The following is a 22,277-nucleotide window of genomic DNA, read 5'->3' as shown; positions in this document are numbered from 1 at the left end:
GGCAGCTGAACCAGTGAACTTCTTCCCTGGCTAAAAATCATAGAATCATTCCAGTTTAGTATAAGCACTACTGAAGCAAACCTTGCAACGCATATCAATTTATTAGACAGTTTAGTAAATTATTCCTGCCACGCTGGGAGATATTGGCCCAAAGATAGTGGTTCTCACTGTGCATGACATCAGTGAACCAGGTTCCTCGTTGATGGAGAGACGGCACGCACACTATTTGCCTATGTTTTTAAACCTTCTCAGAACACAGTATTTCTTACCCTCCTTCTCTGTGAAAAGGTTGCCTGATGCTGTCAGAGCACAAGCCAGATGGCTATATTGGCATGTAATGACATCTTCTATTATGGTTGTGGAAACCTGAGTGCTGGACTTGCTAGTGAACCTACTGCATGGAGAAACACTTCTGCATGGTGCTAGACAAATGGCTGTATGTCTGAACTCATGAAAGCACAGTTGAGGAAGCATTCTGGAAATGCAATATGTTGTAAACTAGATGATGCATTGTTAGAGTGTGTACTGTTCCTGTAGATCTGAATATTGAGCATAGTAGCAAGCTAGAGGGATGAGAGAGACAGAGAAGGGGTGGTGAAAGGCACATGGGTGGATGTCTGTCATAAAGCTCTGAGTCTTCTCTTCCAGAGCTCAGGCTTGTCCCACACTGAGTCAAAGGCTAGCCAAAAACATCCCAGAAACATAGGGAAAATTAATTTAATATGAATTTTAGGATACATTACATATCCTTGAGGACATATCATTGGCATGGGGAAATAGACCATTTCCCAAATATTCATTCACCCTCAATGTGAATGGGTTTCTTGCAGCTGCCAGTACACAACTGTAGCACAGAAAAAGAAGGCAACACAACCCAGAGGGAGAGTCCAAGTTCATTTCCCTCCCACTTACTGTGGTCGAACCCATTAAAATTTCATAGGAACCTTTATGTGTTCTGATTGAAGGCAGCATACTGACAATCTGTATGTTACGGGTGACAAGGGAGGGCTTACAATGGACCAGAAGATCCAAAGGAATAAGTGTCTGTGCAGCAAATGATCTTTCTGGGCAAGGCTCAGAAGGGAGTTAACCATTCAGCCACTGAATTTTTAATGCTTTATACAAGGATCTGCAGCAGGGTTTGAACAAAACAAACCAACAACAGAATCTAATACAAAAGCTGCCAGCCTTCCCCAGGTCCCTCCCATCAGGTCCCATCTTCTCCTGTCTCAGCCTAGCAGTTTCTGAAATAGGTCCAGCAGGCCACCAGATACTGCATAGGGGCAGCCTTTTTCCTGCCTGATGCATTCCCTGAAACAGCACAAGTCAGTATTTAAAGATATTAAATGCTGTTTACCCAAGACTAATGTTCATATGAGTTCTCCCTCCCTGTAAACAGCTCATTCAAACAAACTGATAGTATTTGTTTTACCCTTTCATCACACAACCACAGTACTTAAAATGCAGAAAAACATAACATAAAGCATGTCATAAATCCATCCAAAGAGAGAGTTGAGACCATGAAAGAACAGCTTTGATGATAGATAAAATATCAACTGTAAATTAGTTACTTATTTTTAGTTTAATGTAGCACCAGCTTTTACATGATTGAGGACATGGAGAAATGCCAATACTGCATGTCTCACAATGAGGCTAGGTGGCTGTTCTACTTAGCAATGTATTTTGGAAGAAGAACGAGGATTTAGTTTTAAAGACTGATGGGCAGCATCTGGGAAAGGGAGATTACAGAGCCATGAGTTATTTGGGAAAGTACAGAACTTCATTTCCAAATTACCTACTTGGTTTTTCAACTCGTGTGATATTCTTACATGAATCACAGAGTAGTGGGTCTGAAAAAATAAATAGCAGTCCAGGCAGCTCAAATCTCTATTTCATCAGATTTCATCATCTCTTTGCATAGACTCTCATCCTCCTCACAGAAGAAGTCCTTCCAGGATGGGAGGAAGCAATGTGCCCTCCTCTCTTGACAGCCCTACTAGGATGGGAGCTACCCTTCACATGCAGTGTAATTTCACACATTATGTTAGTTTGTTTGCATTGGACTAACAAGCACAAACAGGAACAAGCCCAAATTAAATAGGCTGACAGGTTGGACTTGTACTAACAGTTCACACTCAAATGCTGCTGTACTCAAGCACGTGTGCAGTCCAAAAATAGGATTAGTAGCTGTATTTTATCAATGTGCCTTTATCTTTATAATGGACCCAGCAACATCTGAGTATCTGGATATCCCACCAGAATGAAGATTAGAGCTTAGGAGTTTCTAGACCCTGGTCCCATGAGTTGGCCACACCTAATTCAATACCCAAACAGCAGAGGGACTTTGTTTTACAGAAGAAGTCAGCATCTATCATAACAAAGAGGATGACATTTTCCCTAGAAATGTGATGTCACAGTGCTACAGAACTTGTGCCTGCCTTGTATTTATAGTGTATGCAAGATTTCTGCTTTCAGTATCAAGAGCTATTGCTCCTGAAAACCATATTCTCATAATGTTGTCACTTTCAAACCCCTGAAAAATAATAATAGATTTTTGAAGAGTATGTGAAGGGGTTAAATCTTATTTCTGTTTTACCAAACTATTGCCTAACAGAAATATTGGAAACATCCCTCCTTACAGTGCTCCTCCACTGCAGTGATAGTCCAGAGGAATGAGAAGCTTTGCTAAACCGATTTTGATCACTTCAGGAATCTAGGAACCAGAGCTGTGTTGCAAGACTTCTGGACACTATTTCCAGAAACATTGCCACCACCCAGCCATGCCTAGTATGCGGTAGCAAAGGAACATTCTGATTATTCACCTCTGTCTGACAGTAGAGAAGGTCTACCAGTGAGTTCTTCCAAATCTAAATAGCCTTCAAATGTCTTCAGAGTTCATCTTGAGAGGTTGGGTGTTAAGCCACAGGACCTGCAGAGATCTATCTGCCTGTACAGTGATTGTGTGCTGTTCCTGCCCCTCTCCAATACGTTCTGCATCCCTCTTCATTCTGGTAAAGCCCTAGGCTGAATTCACTTTTGGGGAATACACAGGGAAAACACCCGTCCCTCAGTGCACTAAGTCCTTGGCCTGAGGAGAGTCCTATGAAGCAACTGCAGTGTGTGAGACATCTCCCATCCATGCGTGCAAGCCCACATGCACAGCTGGTGGGCAGAACCCCTACCCAGGTCTCCGGGGAGTATTTAATTCTGTTTCAGTGCCTGTTGAGCCTATTTCTATTGACTTGAACAAGTGCATGGGTCAGGTTCTAACAGGGACAAATCTGGAGGCAGAACCTCTCTTTCCCCAGAGAGTCTGTAAATGCCATTCTTATCACAATGCAGAAGGTACCATAAAGTATGACTGGCAAATACTCTATGCCAATGCTAGTCAAAAGGACTGAATTATTACATCCAGAAACCTCTGGCTGGATTCTGGCAACATTGCCTCCACTATGTCTGAGCAGGACTATCAGAGAATAGGGTAATTAGGAGTACGGAACGTAATTGTTATTTCTAAGCATGAGAATTGCACAGTGATTAAACACTATCCATTCCAGGAAGGTTTCCTAAATAAATGCCAGTCATTAGAATATACTGTCCTTGAATAATTTGCAAAGAAAAAGGAATTAATCTGTACTGTTATGCAAAATGGTAGTAGGATTTATGTTACTACTTAGGTGCCCTAGCAGTCTTCCTAGAAACACTAAGCAACCTTTACAGCCTGAGTTATGTCAGACACTCCTCCAACAAACTGACTTTATTAAATGCTCCTTATGGAAGAAACTGGCAATGAAGGAGGAAATTTGTTTATTACAGGCTGCAGAAAATCACCTGCATGTAGAAACAGGGTTTACTGAAGGAACTTAGCTTAATCCAGGATAATGGGAGAAAAACTGAGAACCAGGAGAGCTGATAGCATAAGGATCATCCAAATTCCCTGGATGAAATGTAGCAGCCATTTGACACTGCAGAACAGTTTAAGACAGGAAGTGAAAAACACTGTATTCAGTAGGAATAGCCTGGGAAGGGAATTAGACAAAATATAATTATGCAGATGGAAAATTAGCCTAGTGACTGTGCTTAACATGTTTTCTTTTGCAAAACATGCTGAAAGATCTCCAAGTGAATCAACCTTACTGAGCCACTGTACTTCCAGCAACGTTGCTTTCCCAGTTTGAGGGAGCAAGGGGAACAGCACCATTTTCCAACAATTGATACAAAGGAATGTACATCCTTTGTGAATTCACCCATACTGTGACAAAAATGTGTACTTATTGCTTTATTACAGACTCCTAGGGCCCCAGGCATTCTTCTAGTCCATTTCTGCTAAGAGATACTTGCCTATCTGGCTCTCAAAGACCCTGAGCAGTGGAGACACCGCAGTTTGCCCGATTAACCTACGCAAGTCTTTCCCTCACCACAGCCATGGTTTTCCCGTCTCTAAACTGAACACTCCCATTGTCATTTAAACTCAGCACTTCCTTTCCTAGCAGCTGTGACAAGAAGATTAGATTGTTTGCTTAGTCTTTCCTTGCTACATCCTTTCACTCCTACACTTCTTTTCTTGAACAACCTCAACTCCACCAATTTACTTCTAGGCCATACTTGCAAGACTTCTATTCGTGTTATCACTCTTGTCCAGTTAGGCCACATATGAAATGTGGTACCCAGCCTCAGTGTGGGCTTCCAACAGAAACCTTATCAGCACTAAGAATGGAAGTATTACTTCACAATTACTTTGCAGAATTTACTTCTGTTTAAACATCCCAGTATTTGTTCACCTTTTCTACAACACCATAACACTGCTGACTCACATTCACCTTGCACCCCACATATACAAACACAGTTTTAAACCGGGTTAGTGTGGGTTCATTTAAAAATAACTTTGTTGCAAGGACTTCCTTTTGGGGAACAGCTCCATTTTGATACAGTAAAGAGATAATCTTTATAGGCTCAAGACACTTGCAAAAACATCCACTCTTATGGGAGTTTTTTAAACAGGTCTGCTGCACTTCAGGAGGTTTGCCTGTCCCTAATCAGATCACAGTTTTGCAGTTATAAATAATAGCACCATGTCCCTATCTTCAGACTGGACAGTAAAGGAAATAGTGAGGTTTGGATCTGCCATCACATATATAGACCAGCCTGTCACCACACCTCCCAATGTGCCCCAAAGCCATACACAGGATAAAATCTTTTACTTTTTCCACTTTTTTCCTGTCTTAACTAGGAACTGAACTGAAATCCTAGATGGAAAATCCCCTAGTCTTAGAGGAACCTACAATACATGGCTGGGTTACAAAACTGCAGCTGTGCATGAACAACCCTACCTCTTTCTGCATCTTTAATTTGTATTGAATTTTATTTTGCAGAACAAAGCAGAACATGAAATAACTTCTTGAAGCTTTCATATTGCAGTGAATTTCATTAAAACCTTCCTGGTTTCTTTATAATGACCCTGCCTAATGCTTGACTACATTTACTGTTGCCCTCTACTGCTTTCAGCAATTGCTTCAAGACGTAAACATGTTCATATATCAATGCAAAGCTATTAGATTATGAAAACAGAGGTCACTGCAAAGGGCACAATCAGCTATTGGTCTTGGCTGTGAAAGCTCTGTCCTTCGTTAGTGAGTGTTCAGGGAAAGTTAACTTTTTTCTCTTTAGAAGTCATCTGTGAGCCTTTTTTCCTTCAAGGAAAATCCAAATGCAAGATACTACTGATGAAGTATGAAAGAACTGTGCGTTTGTACAGGATAAGCAATCAGTGTTTGCCAGGGACACTTTCTGAATGGGGAGTGGGGATGAGGGACAGGCAGTTATTATCATCAGCCAGCCACGCTGAGAATTCCCAGCTTGATCCTTGGCACTGAATGATTCTTCTGAACCTCGAATGTACGAAATCCAGATGCAAGCCATGATCTGGTGTTTATCAAAGTCAGCCTGGGACTGAGGAACACACTGGAAGTCAAATTCGTCCCACTTCCATACACGTCTGCATTGTGCTTGTCGCAGGTTCAACTGTTCATCATGTTAAAATTGATCCTTTGATAGCTCTTGAAAATACAGAGCTGTGTTCAATGCTTGCTATTCTGCTACGGAACAGACATATTTGATAACGGTCAAAAAGCATGTCAGCTGCTAGGAATGTTTAGAAGAGGAAAAAACAATGAAGCAGACATCATTATTCCAACAGAAAAAGCAATGCTGTGGTAACACCTTTAATACCATGGTCCTGCCCCATGTCAGAAAAAGGCTATAAAACTAGAAAAGGTAAAGAAAAGAGTAAATGGGACAACTAAACCTGTGGAGTGACTTTGGATATCCCAGCAGGTCTTTTCCAGGGTGAGGACACCTGGTTGGTTTGTTCTTTAGACAACGTGTTCAGCTCTCCTCTGATACTTGAACAGAAGATAGCAAATGAAGCTAGAAAATATTAGATTTAAAATAGACAAAAGTGTTTTCAAGAAGTGCTTTCACACAATGCATGGTGAAGCCATAGTAAGATGAAAAGTTTAAAAAGATTCAAGAATTGGTTAGCCACATCCATGAAAGAAAAATCCACCAAAGGCTTTTTAACACAAAGATATCTTAATACATTCAGTAATAAGTTGTCAGCAATGCCTGGCTGGTGCTGCAATGGGCACAGATAAAGCGCGCCCTGCCTGAGGACTAAGGGATGGTTTTGTCACTGTTCAAGTCAGCCTGGTGGAGGCATTTCTCATATCTAATTCTTTGAGCTTTCCTTTGCTGACAGCCCCAGCTGAAGTCTGATGACAAAGTAGTAAGTTTTGGAGATGGCAGAGGCTGGTGTGGGGGCAGAAGGAGTTGTGTTCCCTCTTGAAGGGCAAGGCAAAGCAGTTCTCCTAACGTCACCACACTCAGGGGAAGTGAAGGCCAGGGAATAAGAAAGGCTTTTAAAGAAATGGGATGGATAGCTCCATTAGGAGCACAGGATCTGAGCTCTTTGAACTTAAGATTAGACCAAGAAAATAAATTTACAGTAGGTCTGTGCCTAATTTCTGCCTTTCTTTTTACCACCTGTTCCCAGTGTGTGCTTGGTCTGGAGTATCAAAACTAGACAACCTGTTCCTGAGATAGACCTGGATTTCACAGCACATGCTCATCCTGACTAACACCATGCTGCCTGCAGGCTTTCCACCTTTTCCTTGCCAGCTACAGGAAAACATCACATCTAATTTTAAGACATCAATACAAGTCAAGAACGATTGTTGATCCTCTGTTCATCCAGGCATAGTTTTGTACATTCAGTATGGACCAGCTGGGACAAGCAGGGGAGTCCAAGCAGCCTCTCCAGTATGAAGCACACCACTTCTCACAATCACCCTCCCGCATATTGGCTATTTTCTACCAGGTGAGAGGAGGAGTCAAATTCTTCTGGCAGCAGCTATGTTATGGCACATGCTACCTGGGCACATTCCTCAGCATGCCTCTGGCAGCTGCCAGCACTCAACACTGCTCAAATAGCTCTCTGTCCCATAGAAATTTTTTTACTTTCTTGTTTCTTTCCAGGAGATTGTAAGTGAACCTCATGGAGCAGAAGGTGAAGAGTGTCTCCATAGGCACTGGTTTGGTTTGGAGTACAAAGTTTAACTTCAGCTCAACACCCTTCTGCAAAGACCTACAAATACTACCAAACTACGGCAGAGGCTGCAAGCAAGTGAAAAGGCTAATTAAACCTCCTTTTTAATTTAGAAGACAGAAACTCCCTAGGAGACAATTGTATTTAACAAGCATGGGAAAAAAAATACATTAGGAGTGATCAACACAGAAAAGTCCTCCTCCTTTTATGTCAGGTTCACTACTTTCCTGTTCCTTCTTTAAAATCGTTTCTCTAGATCTATGAGACAAAACCTGACAATGAAAGGAATTTTCCTGTGTCCCTCATAGGCAGGAGACAGGGATGTGTTTAAACACTGATCTAATATAAAGGAACCCTCCTTGCATAACCACAGGGACATAATTTATATATCTGTGTCTTACCTTCCCACTGTAAATGACTTTGAAGCCCCTCAGGATGGGAACACAAAGACAAATCCAGTCCTGTGCATGTGCTGCTCAGATCCTCTCTCCTCACAGAGACATTCCCCTCCTGAGAGCAGAAAGATGTGGGGCCACTGTAGTATCACAAGAAGCAGAACACAATGAAGAAGGGGGTGGCTCAATAGGCAATATATTTCCAGCATCATCCGGTCCTTCAATAGCTCTTAAGTGCAAGAAAATTATCTGTGACTTTTTTGACATGAAGTGACAGCCAGTGTCACTGAGGTGTTGCTGGCTTTGATTTCCAGCACCCACAATATTACCCTGAAGGGGTATGAATGTTAGGTGTTTGCTCCTGAAAGCTGCGTTCTCTCCCAACAGGGGCTACTCCTCTCAGAGACTCACAGGCATCTCATGTGGTTGCTTTTATTTAATGCCTTCCTGTCACTGGCAGAGGTTTTCCTTGTTTGACCGACCTACTTGTGTCAGGGGATCAGAGAAGGAACACGTGTGAAGGCTGCTTGCTTAGATCTCTGTAAAACAGGTGGCAAGGCAGGAGAAGTGAGTGAAATATCTACAATGGTGTTGCAAACGCTTTTGCTTCCAGTTTTATGAAGTAGCTTCTATCACAGAAAAAAACAGGTGGAAAAGCTGAAAGTGCTATTTCCAAGTGAAAATGTGTCCATATCACAAGCCTGCAATGTCACCTCATTTTACCATGTTAAACAGTCGAACCCACAATGTCACTTTAATTCAAGCCTATTGATAATGCTGGTAAAGGAGGAGGAAACCAGCAACTACAAGCTGAAAATAGCACTGTGCATACCTTTGTTTCACACTTGTGATGATGCTGGTGCATGTATGAGGTGGCTGCTTGAGTCATATGTGCATGCTGTGTTTGGTCTGAACCTGAGAGTATTGAGTGGAGAGAGACTTGTTTATCCAGAACTGGCACAGTCCTTTACACAGTTTATCCATACGATCACTCTGTGGTCACTGATCCTGGTTTCAGAATTTAGTCAGCACGTTAGGCAACCAGCTGTTGGGGACCTGCCCTGACAATTTTTGACTGAGTGACAAAGTTAGATGAGGACTCATGCAGGACAATAAGGCATGTCTCAAACCAGGACCAGGAAAAAGCTAAGCAAGGCAAAGGGGAATCTTCCAGCTCCACAGCCAGCTACAAGCCAAGCAGCCACCAGGAAATAATAAATAGTTGCTGTTGCCTATTTTAACTGATGTGATATTTCTCATGCTCAGGAGAGAGACTCGAAGCAGGCATTGCAAAGCCACCATTGTCACATCCTTAACTTTTTAATGAAGTTCTTAAGTGAAGTGTTTGTTTTGTGGAAAAGGCACAAATTAATAATTTCCACCTTTTCCCCCTCTCCCTCCTCAAAACGTTTCAGATAAACTGGCCTTTTTCAATAGAAATCCCTTTTAACCAAAGTGTCCTGAGTGGCTGTTCTTGCGAATAGAGACCTGAGATATCAGGCCATATTAACAAACAAAGTCTCAGCCCAAAGGCTATGAAAATCTTGAACGGAGCTTGATGTCCATCTCAGGCACCAGTGTGCAGAGGCTGGAACAGTAGCATTACCTCCCTATTTAAATAATCCAGCTCTGGAATAGAGGTAGCCAAGGAGAGGGGTTTTTCAGAATTTCTTATCAGCATCTTGTCACACAAGCAACTAAATAAGGGTCTTACCACTCCCTTTGTAGGGATAAGATAATTCATATGTGGGTAATTATTTTCTGTGCATCTTGCAAATATATTGAGAGGAGCCTAAATTTTCTCTTTAGTTGATACCTCTACTAAAGAGAATTGGTCCAGAAAGAAAGGTTTAAAAATGTTTCAATTTCTACAGTTTAATTTATTTTTCCTCCTTTCACCTGAGAAATTTTAAAGCCAAATGCCTGATTATAGTTCTCCCACTGGGAAAGTAATACAGCATTGGTGGACTCGCTCCCAGCATTGTTGGACTCACTCCCAGTCACAGCTATCAACCTAGCTTGAATGTCTTATACTGGGTACTCAGAGCTAACAACCCATAGATGTTTTTAATATTTAAAAAAATGTTGGGCAGTTTGCCATCTGCCTAAAGATGCTGCTCCAATTTATCTGTTTGTTCATTATTAATTGGTATATAATACTCTGAGGCAGATTGCACATTCATGCAAAGCAGAATGTAACAAAGGAAGGAATCAAATGCAGTCCTCTTGGCTCTTCGGTTTGCTACTAAACCCTGATGACAGCTCTACTTCTGCCACACACCTCATTATTTAGCTTATAAATTCATGATTTCCACTGTAATCCTGCTGGGTCTTGGCACAGGTGTAGAAAAGGCTTGTGCTCAAGCTGAGCAGTAAATAACTGAACTAGCAATCTTGAGAACTAATGTCAACACTTCCATGGCCATTTCATAGTGCTCTGTGTTGAACCAAGGCATGAGATCTCCATTCTTTTATTAGCTCTCCTGAGAGAGATAGGATAGTTAATATTCATCTTCCTCTGATATGATTTGGTTTCAGAGACTCCATGGGAACCAGCCAGATTAGAATAATAAAATAATAGTAAATTGCTTGTGGCAGAAATTGTATATAAAGTCCCTCTAATACATTCAGTCTCTGCACAGCAACAAGAACATCATAACTGAATTAGACTTTTAACAAGATTTAGACGATTGATGAAGCAAATACAACCTTTAAAACAAAAAGTTCCCTCCCCCCCAGTCACGTCTGAGCTGTCAGCAGAGAAATCTGGTCCACCTCCTTCATGAATTAGTCTCTCTATTTATGTATTGCCTTTCTCAGTGTTCCCATTTGCCACAAAACCGGCCAACCCAGCTTATTTTGTTCTGGCATTATTAAAATTACTATTACCATTGCAAATGCTTCCAAGGGAGATAATATTAATAACAGTCTCTTCCATCAGATCCTGTCAGTTCCTGGGGTGATTAATATTCCTGTCTGCAAGAAGCATTATATCATTTAGAGAGAGCATATTGCTTGGCTCGTAGGCTATTCTTCATAGTCTGTGATGAGTGCATTGTGATCTGCCATTATTGCATTACTGTTTACACAGCTTGAGATGCCTCATAAAGCAGTTAGGAATGAGCCCAAGTTCAGATAGATTCAGATCTGGGAAATGAGAAAACCTGACACAAAGATCTTCAGATTGTTTGGCCCTCTTCATCTCCCACGTCACATCACCACTGACTGTTGCTGTCATCCTTTCCCTACCTGGGATGCAGATGGCAGCTGCATTTCTGTATGTATGGCCAGTGAACCCATCCTTGCAAGGACGATCATAGGCAATCTGCTGGTTCCAAAGCACCATGGGCTCCTTACAATTGTTTTCTATATAAATACTATACTGTGTCTGTGGGGAGCTGCTACTCTATTTTGAGACGTCACTTCAACTCCTTGGCAAGAACTGTCTAGGAGGAATCAAGATCAGTTTTTATTTTCATGGAAATAGCCATAATCAGGATCTCCCCAGGAAGTCTGGTGATCCACTCTCACTTGCATAATACAGACTTAAGTGGAGCAATCTTTATTTTGAACACAAGCCATTCATGGAGTCTATTCCTGAACACACAATGAAAGGTGCACTTTAATTTATGTAAATTATATACAGCACATGGGTTCAACAGCAAGTTGCCAAGGCAAACCCAAGGGCAAATCTTGCTTCCACAAAGTCTGGTCTGTGCCGTAAGTGATGGCCAAAGGTACCTGATTTTCCTGTCTGATCTAAAACAAATGTCCAGGAAGACTTGTCTTCTCAACATCAAAGCCAGCTGATGGCTCCTATGCCTTTAGTGCATAGGTTGCAGGTTATTTAGATCACCTTGTTTCTCAAGTGGTTGCCCCCAAAGATCTTTATGGAAGCAGTCAAACCTTGCTGATATCATGGGGTCAAAGCTGCACAGAAAAGGAGTCAGGTAATCTGGAAGGACAGGTGGATTGCCATTCAGTGACAGGTTGGATGCAGATGTTGGACACCTCAGGTAAGCAAAAGCAAGTCCACAGCAGAAGCAAAAAGATAGCAGCAGCAGCAGAAATAACATCTTAAAGACTAAAGGACTCACTAATTCGCTCTCTTGGATACATACCCCTGTAGACAAGTGTAGGAATGCGAGCAAGATAACTTCCCCTCTAACCCTGGAGCAGAATGCAAGCTGTGACCTCTGGGTCTGTAGAATGTTCAGCAATGGGAAGGTGGCAGGGAGTGTATGATGTAGTGTCAGAAAGCGATCATGATAGAGGATAGGGCTGGTGGCTACAGAAATACTCTCCATGGCTAGGATAGGGTGGCTGTACAAGGTACTCTCTAAGCCACAAAAGATGGCAAATCCACTTTAAACATGGGTATAGAAGAGGTATTCAAACAACAGGGACTTGTTATTAATCTCAGGTGCCATTCCCATTGCCAACAACTGGAGCTGGCTGTTTATTTAACTTTTTGAAAAGAGTAAATGAACCAAAAAGTGAAACTTAACGTGGACTAGATTTACTCAGGTCTGACAAATTACTTCAATTTTAAAATAAATCTAAGGAACGACCTCTCTGAAAAACATGAAAAAAATACTTCAATACCTTTTAAATAAACCATTTCATCTGAAAAAAACCAAAAATGTTTCCTCACAGTGTTCCCCCAGACAAATCTTTCCAACTCCTCATTTTGAAGCAGCATTTTCATTTAAAAATCTGTCCTAAAGGTGGAAGAAAAAATTTTGGAAGACACAGATAATCACAGAACTAAAAGGAAAAATGAAGCTTTCCATTCAAGTTAAAAGAAGCATTTTGGGTGGATTTTGAGATGACGTTTTCTGAGCTGGATTTCTGTTCTTGCCCAAAATAGTCAGCTTTAGTTTAGCTTGGACTAAACCAATCTTCCTCATAACCTCTTCACAGGTTTTTGGACAAGACACTAAACTGAAAAATGAATGTTTGCCCAACTGCACCAATGATCTCACAAAGTACTAAAGCTCTCAAATACATTAATTGTATGAATTTATTCAGCACAATCAGACCAAGGTTAATATTTCAATAGAACTGGTGTGGAAAAAATGAGAAATCCAATCTTGTCCATTCATTGAAGACAGCCAAGGTGACTCTTTGCAGTTTACAACTTTCCACTACCAAGCTAGAAGCACATGGTCAAACTTCCAGTCTGGAACACATTTTTATAGCTTGATTGTAAATTCTTGGAAAACCAGGTTTTATAATACAAACACTGACAAGCCCTGAATATTCAGTGGATACTAGTCAGCACTATAAGGAAAACCAATTAAAATCAGGAAATATACGGCCAGCAGAGATGGTCTGGTCACTGGTATAAGGCATCCACTTTGTGGCATGCAAGGAGGACTCCAAGGGAGTAGGAAACAGAGACATTTCCATTGTAGGAAACAGAGGCAACAGAGAAATTGTGTAGCTGGGCTGGACTTGGAAGTACTCCAGAACATGAAGGGCTAGCCTGGTGACGGACACAAAAGCTGGAAGACACTGGACCCACCTTCAAGTGCCTTAGAGGAGACATGGACTAAAATAGTTCCTAGGCTAAGTTGTTCAGTGTTTTGTACCTCTGTACAGCTTCCCATTAAAGAGACTACCTCTAGTCCTGGACATGGAAATGCAGAGCCAGCAAGGTTCACACACCCTTTAATCACTTATGAGGGGTTAACTATAATCCAATCCTTTCTGTTTGGACAAGTTTAGTCCCTTTAGAGAAAGTATGCTTAAGGGTTGGGGTTTTTTTGTCATGGATAGATTTTTGACATTAATAGTTTGGATATTTCCCCAATAAATCATCTTGCTTGCATTCCTCAGTCAGCCTGCTGATCAGGTCACAACCTGAACACCTGAGTCAAGCTGCAATCACATCCAGGCTGACAAGTCCTTTCTTCTGAACCAGTCATCCACCTGCACAAACCTGCAGGAATCACAAATATGTCTCTGCCTTCAATCCCACAAAGAGCCTCACTCACAAGGATGCTCATTAATTGCTTTTTCAGGCTGCTAAAACAATGCACACAACTCCTGTCTTAAAAATATATATTCTCTAATTTAAAAAGCTGTTTCTTACATGGATCCTTCATGATAAAAGATACACGTCCTCTGAATTCACATCAACAAGAGAAATGTATGTTTGCGTATCAAAAGCTCTCCTGCTCCAGCATGCATTCAGGTAGACACAAACATTCCTGATACCCAGCAGACGTCAAAGCCTAGAGTGCATTTCAGGTCATATAGATTTGTCTCAATAACTGTTATTTTCTGAGTTGACTTCTACAGACAGTGAGAGGAAAAAAACCCAGTTTCATTTAGCTGCCGACTTCCAGTAAATAATGGACAGTGCTACAGAAGTTCTGCAGGAGTTGGCTGCAAGTGCAACTGCTCTGCCACCCTTCCCTATTTATCTCCCCTGACTGATATATACAGCTCACAAATTTACTGAAGGCTCCGACAGTCTTGGGAACAGCTGTAATTTGCAAGCATAAATGTATCTTTGTGTCTGCATTGTAGATACTACATAGGTCAGACTTTTCAGGACAGTGCAAACACAAGTAGTTGGGATGCTGGATACAGCATGGACAGCATTTATGGACAGCAGTGCTGAGATGAACTGCAGTGAGTGCTTGTGCTCAACTGCAAGGAGCAAGTGACAAGGCTGGCCAATTGCTGTCCAATATATCATCCTTATAATTACCTTTGGTGCTGGATTTTGGGTCATTAGTTGGCTGAACTCTATGCTTTTCAACTTGCCTCATCATATACTCCAGGCAAAACAAGGGGACACTGACAGGTTCCCATTTCATTCCCACACCAGGTTTTTCCTTTGCAGAGGTACACAGACATTTGGATATCAGTTAGTGTCACCCTGCATGTGAGGTGCTCCTTGGGAAGCTAAATTAGCTAAGCTAACTTAGCTTGGGAATCTAACCTGAGCCACACATGAATCTCCCTGCTACAGGAGGAGACCTCTCCTTAATAGGGCTGAAATGAGCTAAATCCAGTCATTGAAATTGGAGTTCCTCCATGCCATGCCTGGTCTCAGGGCAAGAAGGAGGTCTGAAGTTCTCTACAGCCACCATGCCTAAGCTCATCTTTCTAGCCATGAAGGCTGACTATGCTCCTTCTTCAGTCTCTGCTAGCTGCACCTGTAAGGTACAGCTCTTTGCATCATGCCCTATTTCCTCATCTGAGGCTAAATCAAAGCCTTCAGTCTCAATATCCACACACCTGGAAGCCCCATACTCTTTTCTGATATATTGGGAGTAGCTAAAAAAAAGATGTAAAACATAGTGGTATTGACTTAATAAATCTTAACGAGTCATTAACTTAATATATACAACCAATGTGTTTTGTTAAGCTTCATAGGAGCCTGTCATGAGTATAAAGAAAAATTCATGCAGCTTTGTTTATACAGAAATCTGTATCTCTGACAGCATACTCCACGGTGGTGTGTTGCTTGTCATGACGGAGGCATGAAAGATATATGGAAATATATCTCCCTGAAGATCACCACAAGCAAACCATGCTTGTGCATGCATGCAGGAACAAGAGTCATACTGTGGAAGCAACAATATCTCAGAGTGTGGTATCATGTCAAGGTGACTTTTAAGTTCCCATTCAGATTTTACACCCGCTAGTTGTCACCTAGTAGCACTCCCACCTACAGACAGTGCAAAAAGGTGTTCCCTTTTATCCCTGAAGAAAAGGCAAAATGGCAAAAACTCCCATTTTACAGTGGAGGCACATGTCCTTTCTGAGGATAAAACAAAGAATTTGATGAACTAGTGAGTATAGAAGGCACTTACTGAATTTAATTCACAAGTCCTTGGATATCAGTAATACTTAGGACGAGTATGACATAAAGATTTTGCTTTTACTACAAAAGGGATATTAAAATTTTTATCTTTGCCATGGGGCTTACAGTATCCCCAAGGCTTGCACTGGTGCTTCCCTCCACCATAAGACATTTCAGAGCTGCCAGCAGTAAATGTCAGGCACTTAACAGTGCTCATGTTAGTGCCGTAAGGTGATACCATTCAGAAAAACTAGAGAAAAGGCCTCTAAATTTCTAGCCCGACTGCTTATGCAGCATGGATATGTTTAGTCCCAGTGAAGAGCAACAGATCTTCATTGACTTCAGCAGAACTGCTGCCACTTATATTGAGAGACATTTCTCTCCATTAGTTGTACATAAATTACCTGTTTGAAATGGATGAGCTCTAATCATGGGCTTTATCCCTGACCTTCCAGCTAACATGTATTTAAATGCTGTACATCTCTTCATAGTGTACCTGCATGAGGGTTCATGATGTTCAGTCCATGTTAACCCTTCTCCCTAAGGCACATTAATGCTTTTAGGTTGGTGTCCAGCAGAAAGGCAGATGGTTTGCCCTGCACCACTGCCTTTGTAATGCCATGACTCTGTGATTGCTAAAATAATTTAACAATAACTTGTCTCATCCTTTTTGGGGGAAGCAAACCTCCCTAAGAACTACTTGCACAGACTATCCATGCACAGAGAGCAAACAGGGTAGAAGGTAGGTCAGAAATGTAGAGTCTTTGTGGTTTTAGAAGGCTTCACATTCTTCCTTGTAAATGTACATGAAGTAACTTCCTGTGTTTTACAAGTACATTTCACCAGAAGAGAACTGCTAAAAGTTTATGTCATACACCTATTAAAGGGAAGGCCATCGAAGAAGTTCCCTGGTTATTCTTAGTGCTGGGTTACTGTTTGTTAACAGTGCTCTCTTCCAGGTTCTTGAAGACCTCAGGATCCTCTGTTGAGTGATAATTATGAAAGTAACTTTGGAGAAATCAACATAGTGGCTGAATCAGAGAAAAGGCAGAGAATATAACTCATGATCTCATTTGTTCCCAACCAGCAGTAGCCATCAAATCATCAACTGCTCATTTGCATCCCCTCAGATGGTACTCAAGACAACAAAGTCTTGGTAGAAAAAGCAAGCTAAAAGATTCCATAAAAAGGTAAGACTAAACAAAGTGAGCATTAACAACCATTGGATGGTCCTGGCTGTTTGTAGACTAAGGTGACAGACTTGCATGAAAATCTGCGTAACTAAAAAGGCTCCAACCCTCAAAGGTCGCCATTGACATGACTCTGCTAAGCCACTTACCAGGAAGCAGGAAACTCTTGGTGTATACTAAGCAATACTTGGTTGCTCTGGTCATCACTTGTGTGAGCATTTGCAAGTGTTACAGGCTCCAATGGCCGAGCTGCTTTTATGATCAATTGATACTTTAAGGAATAAAAGTGTGCTGGTGACAATATCTCCAAGGTAAATGAAAGCACAATGAATCCAAGAACCATTCATGTCCAAAGCTCTCCCTTGCTCCAAACACACAGGCCTGCTCTCAGCTCTTACAGGACACCCAAATACTTTGGGCAAAGTCTGGTAAACAGCTCACCTTTCCTGAAGTGCTTTTGCATTTGCAGCTGCTTCATTGAAAACTTAAAATGTTACAAAGTCAGGATGCTTCAGACCTAATCTCTTTCTATTACCAATCTCTTTCTATTTGCATCTCTTTCTATTCCTACGTAAGACGTTTTTAGAATTATAACAGAAAGTCTGTTCCTAGAGTCCCTGTTTCTGGTGTTCTGCCAAAGTGAATGTTCTCGGGTATTTTGCAGCCTAGCCCTTTCAAACATAGACAAATACTGCTGTTTAGATATGATCTATCCAAAGTGCTCACACAGCACTCATCCCCAAAGTATCCGAGTGCTTCACAGAAATCATCAAAAACTTGTCAGTGTCTTCTGTAATATACTTTTTTTTTTCCTTTTTTGCTTCTGCACCTGGGAACAAGTGCAGGGAGAGCTGGGTGACAACTCAAGCTTGAAAATGAAGAAAGGCAGACAAAAATTAGGCTGGAGATGATGACAATAATTTCATCATCTTCCTTATGATTTTTGAATAAAATACTATGTCTGGTTAAAATGCTGTTCATCCTATAATTGTAATGATGTTCTTCCCTTGGCTTTTAGAGGTCAATAAATATAAGCAGTACAGCAGCTGCTTGGTCCAGGGCTTGATTTAATTAGGTCCACAGAGCCAGCTTGTGAGAGTGGAAGTGAAGCAAAATCCTGTTCAGGTCCTAGTTTGAATAAATTGTTCCAGCCATGGAAGATGACAATGCCAAAGAATTCTCCGCTGTAAAATGGAATATATAGACTTTGCTGGTGTACGGAGGCAAGTGCTGATTGCTGAAAAAGCAGCTATTTTGATCAGAGTGGCAACAACTTACATCAGTCCTCATTTTGCAAGGCATTGATAACTGCAAACACAGATTTGCTTATTCCAGGCAGTCATCAGCTAACTTTAGCAACCCCCAAATTGTGGCTATCAAGGAAGGCAGCTTTATGAGACCTTAGTTGCTTTGCCACAAAATTTTACATAAGGTTTCCAAAGGGTCCTCAAAAGAAAACGGAGTTCAGCAAACTCAGCTTTGAGATGCAGTTATTAGCTTCTTCTAATGACCTATTGGACACATGTATCCCACAATCACATTTCAGGACCAAAATATGCCAGATGATTGTTAACCATAAGGATGTTTCATGATACTTCAGTGGCAACAGCACAGCATGGAAAGTCATTTCAGTTTAATGGGAAGCAATTATACAAGAGAAAAATTAATTTCCACAAGACCTTTTTCTTCCCTGTTCAGTGGAAGAATTCAAACCTTCATTTTCAGCCCTTCCTCCAAACCTTCCAGTCTTCTGAGGAAGGATAACTTATGTGGTGAAGAAATCCCCTTCTCACCAAGTCCTCGAACAGTACTCAGAGAAGAGACAAGAAGGAAGAAATTAATATCAAGTGGCAAAAATGAGGCTGTATGACAAGCTAGTGAGATACTTGAGCAGAAGAAGAGACGATGTGGTGGTCCAGAGAAGTCTTAGGAGAGAGGACTGAATAGATTTGATACAATGAGGGTAAAAAAGAGTTTTGCACCACAGGGGAAGTAAAGAACCATCATTGCTTGCAGACATGGGTGGGACGTTTGTTTAGCTTCATGGTCTCGAACCCTGGAAAAAAACTGTATTTTGCTAAGATACTTTTTATGGGCTCACACCTCATCTAAATTAAATTAAAAATTTTGCACTGCTCAGTCCATGCAGAGGATTTGATCTGCCATGTTTATATTGGTAGCACCTCCTTTTTGTTTCTTACTCCATAGATTAACCTGCTATGTTTAGAGAGAGGAAAGTGTACTGTACTGTGCTAATGAATTTTTGGTACAGCTTAACAGTTTTGGTGAACAAACTGAAATAAGCTGGTTGTCTCTGTCCCCTGCACATCTTCATCTAATGGAATGTAGTCTCTATTTTATGATATTGAGCACCCAGTTTCAGAACTAGGCTCACATCCAGGAGTTGCAAATTACTCTTCACCAATAAGCTGGACTGTGCAAGAGTTATTCTAGGTCAAGATTAAAAGAGCAGATTTGGATCTGGATTTTAAAAATGCTTTTGATTGGGAGTCTCGGCTCCGGCTTTGGGTTCAACTCTTTCTGGAGAGATGATCAAGCTGCAAAATGCAACCCTTTTTACTTTCACTTTTGTTAAAACCCAGAATTTTTTGTTAAGAAAAGGACTCATCAGTGTTAGGACAAACAGAATCACAGCTATAACCCTTACAGTTGTTCTTAGGTTGATAAAGAATTTTCTATCAAAGCAAGATTTCTGCATAGGAAAAATTGTGCTTGGTGCATGTGAGTGGGGAAGGTTTTCTAGGAAGGAAACTTTTTCAAATGCTTCTCAGAGCATTTTTCCTGCTTCCTGATCATCTGGCTCTAATGTGCCCATATTAATCTCCCTCCCAACAGATGGGCAGAAATTGCTGGTCTGCTTATGCAGCAAGTAAATCCTGCATTTGGTCCAGCTTATATGTGTGGCAAGAGGACCATACTATCCAGTGCCTGACTGAAAAAACAGCTCTGTCAAGAAAAGAGAGAATAAAGCATGAAATGATAGAAAAGAGAAAGAAAATAGGAGGAAATTAAGCAAATGCAAAACCAATTATGTATCTCTGAATTTTGTTAAAACCAAAGAGACAGGGAGAGAGAGTTTCATCCTTATGAGCGTATCTTACTGTAGGAAGTGTTTTAATTGCTTTCATTCTAAATTGAGGTGAATAATCACTATCATAGCTTTCATTGGATATTGCATTAGCACAAAATTGTCCCAAATCAGAGATGGGGCAGTCCCTTGATACTGTACACAAACATAGCAGAGAGGATCCTTACCTCAAAAGGGCCCGAGTACAATAAAGGAAACAAGAGGCCAGTGCAGGGAACCTTGTTACTCAAGTGCACAGTGCCCACAGGACACTATCATGCCGTACTGAACTGAGATTTGGTGGTGTTTGAAGGCATATAGCATTTTCACATCTCTTTAAAGTGAAAAATTGAAACTTGTCATAGAAAGCAGATACTTTCACAGGAACACATCTTTTGCTGAAAACTCAATTTTTTTCCAGCAGAAAGCTTTTTCAGTCATTGGATTCCAAGCTGGATTCCATGTGGTGGTTTGTGAGGCCACAGAAATGATGCTCTGTGGTCAGCTCTCTATGGAGTCATATTACCTTCACAACTTTTCCAATTAAAGCTTTGATGGAAAGACTACTTGGTGGAGTCATTTGCATATGGAAAAGAGGATCCAAAAGAGTTGGGGAATCATGGGTCTAGGTGAACCACTTCTAAAATGCTAAGATGTAGAGGACCAATGATTTGGCAGTTACTATAACACTCCACAAAATAGCAATTTCACCATTTGGAAGAATTCCCTGTTCCATCTGCACTTTTTCATGACTACTCCACACACAAACACCAGAAGCCAAGAGATAATTACTTTTATCTCTAGATTTAACCTAGAGGTAAGTACATGCTTTTCCTAAGTTGCTGAAGAAGAAAAATGCATACTGTGAAATCTCTGATAGAAATTGCTAATAGAAAAGCTTAGTTGGGTAAGATGGCCATTCAGAGACGGAACCCCATCTGAAACTATTAGAAGTCAGAAGGGTGCCTGCATCTTATCAAGCTTGTTCTGAAAGGTCTCAGAAGAGCTGGAAAAATATGAAGGCTTTCTTTTATCCTATGGCTTGGCTAAATGACCTCATTATGGAAAATAAACCCTGTTCCAGCCAGCTGTTATCATTTCATCCCCACCCCCCTGCTTATCTCCTTTGAAGTTGAGCAGAATGTAGAGATTTCCAGAGGCAAATGTGAGCTCCCCATGCTCTCCCTTAGCTAAACAGTGTGAAGGAACAGCCTTCCTCCCATGCATAACCCTAACCACAAGCCTCACAGCTGCTCCAAAGCAAGCCACAGAGTCAGCCAAGAAATGCTTGTAATAGAGCAGTCAAGAAGGTGCTGAGAGACCCAAATGCTGTTGCTGGGAAAAACACATTTCAGTCCCTCACATCTGGATCTCACAATCAATAGATAGGGTCACCTCATGTGTGGCCAGAGGCACTGCCAACATACTTAGGAAGTTCACTGCTATCTTTCAAAGGTCACACTGCATGCAGCATGGCAGAATCAAAACAGAAGATACAACTGGAGAGCAGAGCTATAGCAAATGGGGAAGGGTAATTCCACCTCCTATCTTTAGCTCGTCTTTTCAAGGTGTTAAGTTGGAAAGACAGTTTTGAAGCTTAGCTATAAAAATTCATCTCTCATTTGTGTGCTTCTTTTAAATTGTGTTCCACAAAAACATATGAGTCACATTCTTACATAGTATGCCAAAAAAAAATCGAAACGCAGAAATATTTGTTCCAGGAAAACAATTCTTTTCTTTTTCATTTTCAAAGTTTCTTTAGGACAGCATATGCATGTTATTTTCTTTAATTCTTCTTGAAAAACAATTACCAGTGTGTGCATACTTATATTTATAGACAGCAAACATCTGTATGTATGTATATATGCACACAATAATCAGTGTATGTTTGTAAATACATATACAAGTACATATGTAAATATCTATAAACAATAAGCACATTCTATGTATATTTAGATGCCTGACAGTTCAGTTGAACCTGATGAAAAGCTCGTAATCTTCAAAACCAGGCTGTAAACTTACAAAACACAGGCATTATGAGGTTGTTCAGTGGCCAGGTGTCCTGGTTTCAGCAGGGATAGAGTTAATTTCCTTCTTAGTAGCTGGTACAGTGCTGTGATTTGGATTTAGGATGAGAACAAAGTTGATAACACACCGATGTTTTAGTTGTGCTAGGTAA

The sequence above is a fragment of the Aptenodytes forsteri genome, unplaced genomic scaffold (genome assembly GCF_000699145.1).
Source record: "Aptenodytes forsteri isolate BGI_AS27 unplaced genomic scaffold, ASM69914v1 Scaffold267, whole genome shotgun sequence".
NCBI lineage: Eukaryota > Metazoa > Chordata > Aves > Sphenisciformes > Spheniscidae > Aptenodytes > Aptenodytes forsteri.
The sequence above is the reverse complement of the archived record's forward strand: the minus strand, read 5'-3'. Positions refer to the sequence as shown.